Raw genomic sequence first — 3,587 nt, forward strand, 5'->3', positions numbered from 1 at the left:
GCATGGTGGTGGGACCCATTACTCCCTTTAATTTAAGATGGTAATCTTCAATAAAGAAGGGCATTAAGAGATTTATTTATTTCCTTTTAAACCTCCTTATTATTTCTCCATCCCCAAATAATACTCTCACGATCTGATTCCTAATTATTAGGGATTTTTTTAGCCTCCACCTTTTGTGTGTTATTATGTGCCCAAGATTTAATTCATAATTATTAGAGATTTATTTAAAATACAATCCTCAATTACCTCCACTTCCCCTTTTTGTGCCCACGATTTCTAATTATTAAGAATTTTTTCTCATCTTTTAATACTTAATAATTAGTTCCCCCTTTCTGCTCTATTTTTTTTTTTCTCTCTCTTCCATTTCAAGGTTTTTTGGTCTATTGGAAATTTTTTTTATGTAGAGGTTGGTGGTTCTTTTTGTCTTTTTGAAAAAGTATACCAAAGACATGGAGTACATACTTTTTAATAGTAGTATAGTATAGTATAGTATGATCTTCCATTTCGAGGGGAAAAAATATACCAAAGACATGGAGTATGAACTTTTCAAATTAAAATCGAATATTTGCATTTTTTCTACTAACGTTAACATGGAAATAAAATATTTAATTGTCATATAAAAAATAATAATAAAATAATTTTGAAAATAAAGCACACAACAGAATGCCATTGATATGAGAGGTAACTACGAGGTGACATGGCAAGAGGGATTAAGACTTTTCATAACCGTCGAAAAAAGGGGTTAATGGAATAAGATACAAGTCATTCTATCAAAAAAGAAAAAGAAAAAAAAAGATACAAGTCATATGACATGGGCATGGTGGTGGGATCCATTACTCTCCTTAATTTAAGATGGTAATCTTCAGTAAAAGAAAGGCATTAATAGATTTATTTATTTCCTTTTAAATCTCCCTATTATTTCTCCATCTCCAAATAATACTCTCACGATTTGATTCCTAATTATTAGGTTTTTTTTTAACCTCCACATTTTGTGTGTTATTATGTGCCCAAGATTTAATTCATAATTATTAGAGATTTATTTAAAATAAAATCCCCAATTACTTCCACTTTCCCCTTTTTGTGCCCACGATTTCTAATTATTAAGAATTTTTTCTCCTCTTTTAATACTTAATAATTAGTTCCCCTTTTCTGCTATACGTTTTTTTTCTCCTCTCTCTCTCTCTCTCTCTCTCTCTCTTCCATTTTGAGGTTTTTTGGTTCATTGGAAATTTTTTTATGTAGAGATTGGTGGTTCTTTTTGTCTTTTTAAAAAAGTATACTAAAGACATGGAGTACGTACATTTTAATAGTAATAATAATATAGTATAGTATAGTATGATCTTCCATTTCGAGGAGTTTTTTGGTTCATTGGAAATTTTTTTATGTAGAAGTTGATGGTTCTTTTTGTCTTTTTGAAAAAGTATACCAAAGAGGAATACATACTTTTTAATAGTAATATGATATAGGTGGATCCTTATATGAATCTACTTATAATAAATAATTCACTTGAACTTCTATTAATTATGCAAGAACTATATGGCATAAATTATGGAACCAAGTCAACTCTGATAATTATTAATCACAATAACCAGTATTTATTTGTTATAAAGTGTTCAAATTTCACAATAATGTACATTAATATAAATAACACATCCATCAAGTGTTACATGTAACAACCTTGTTATATTCCACCTGCAAAGTCCAAACCAGAAACATTTCATACATTTTCCTCAGCTCACATGGCCACTATTCTCTTCAGTTTCTCTTCTTCATCCATTATTTTTTTAACCATTCTGTTCTTGTTCTCCAATATTGCAGTGGATGGCAAGTCTCACCCCTTCCCTAGAAGGAAATTGGTGGAGTTTTTAGGGTTTAAGCCTAAAACTACACAACTTCACTTCTACTTACATGACATTGTTAGTGGTACTAACCCAGCTGCAATCAAGGTTGCTCAAGCAAATACCACAAAAAATTCAGCATATGGCTTTAGTACAATGATCGTGTTCGACGACCCTTAACGCAACGACCGGAGATGAATTCTACATTGATCGGAAGAGGTCAGGGGATATACACATTGGCAGCACAAAATGAGCCAGCCCTTTTGATGACCTTCCATTTGGTTTTCACAGAAGGGAAGTACAATGGGAGCACACTTAGCTTATTGGGGAGGAATCAGGTTCTATCCACCGTGCGAGAGATTCCGATTAATGGGTTATGGAGGGAGTGGGATTTTCCGGTATGCTCGCGGTTATGCTCAGGCAAAGACTCAATCATTAAACATTACAACCGGAGATGCAGTTGATGAGTTCAATGTTTTTGTTATCCATCCTTAAATTTGCTTTAAGAAAGACTTGTCTCAGGCTCTCTTAGCAGTTGATGCGTGGCTCTATGCCTAGACACATGGGGCGGGCTGCCGACGGCAGGGGCTCACAGCCCGACCCATGTGTTTGGGCATGGAGAACGCAAGTGGACAAAGTTCTTTTTTCCTTGATATTTTGCTAATATTTTGAAATATGCTATAAGCTATTTACAAATATGCCATCTTATCTGGAATTTCTTTCCATTAATGATATGATTTTTGCTCTTAATATTCAATTTGTGTGGAAAATGGATTTCATATTGAGTATATTTTTTGTTTGCTGCCGAACATTATAAATCCGACATATCGATATAGGATTCTTGTGATATTAGCCAATGATATAACAAAATTCATAATGCATAACAATAATGATAAGAACCTCTCAGGTCAAGGGACATATTGCAACTTAATTATTAGTGAGAATCTTGTTTCTAGTACAACTGATAACAGTAGTTCATTCAAGATTCATAGGTGAATTAGTTCAATACACACAATATGTATATTCATATTTATGCCTCAAAAATCTCAATTCCTAAAAGCACAATATGACAACCATATGAACATAATATCCATTTCTGTCCCTATCTGTAAATGTCTCATAGGTTAAAATCTATGAACAACTTCAGTCCATTATAATCATACAAAATAATCAAGAAAATTTTCTTTACCTATGAATTTATTAGAGATAATTTCCAACAATGTTTATGGTATGAGTTAATTTTTCAGCACCTTAACAAAACCCTTTGAATTATCCAAATTGCCCCAATTAATCCTTCAACTTCCCCTATGCCCACACACAAGGGGGAGAAATGATTTACTTGCCGCTCCCTCATTGGCCAACGCTGGTGCAAGGGCCACATGCTTAGGCAACAAACCATTCCCCATATTTTTTACTGATATATTTTTAACCCTAATAATTTACCACCACCTGCCTAAAAATGATTTGGACAATAAAATGGTTTTTTTCCTTGGAGGGGAGGGGGGGGCAGGGGGAGGGGGAGGGGGGGAAGAAACAAAATGGGAAGTTGAGTTCCCCTTCCTTCTCTCTTTCAAGTAGGGCACAATCAAGTGCATAAGTTGCAATAAAGTATGGGGAAGTGTTCTCTGTTGGGGACCGTAGCTCCTACTGTTAGGATTTTTATGTGGGCTTAACTGATACCGATTGATCCATTGGGCCCAAGCAATTATAGACTCACTCTGATTAGGAAACTCCTAGCTCTTTCCATTG

At 34.2% G+C, this 3,587-nt stretch overlaps 1 pseudogene; it reads left to right on the forward strand.

The window, feature by feature from the left end:
* Positions 1-1,739: 1,739 nt before the first annotated feature.
* Positions 1,740-2,333, forward strand: LOC122060848 (annotated as a pseudogene).
* Positions 2,334-3,587: the final 1,254 nt, after the last annotated feature.

This window comes from Macadamia integrifolia, chromosome 14 (assembly GCF_013358625.1).
Source record: "Macadamia integrifolia cultivar HAES 741 chromosome 14, SCU_Mint_v3, whole genome shotgun sequence".
Classification (NCBI taxonomy): Eukaryota; Viridiplantae; Streptophyta; class Magnoliopsida; order Proteales; family Proteaceae; genus Macadamia; species Macadamia integrifolia.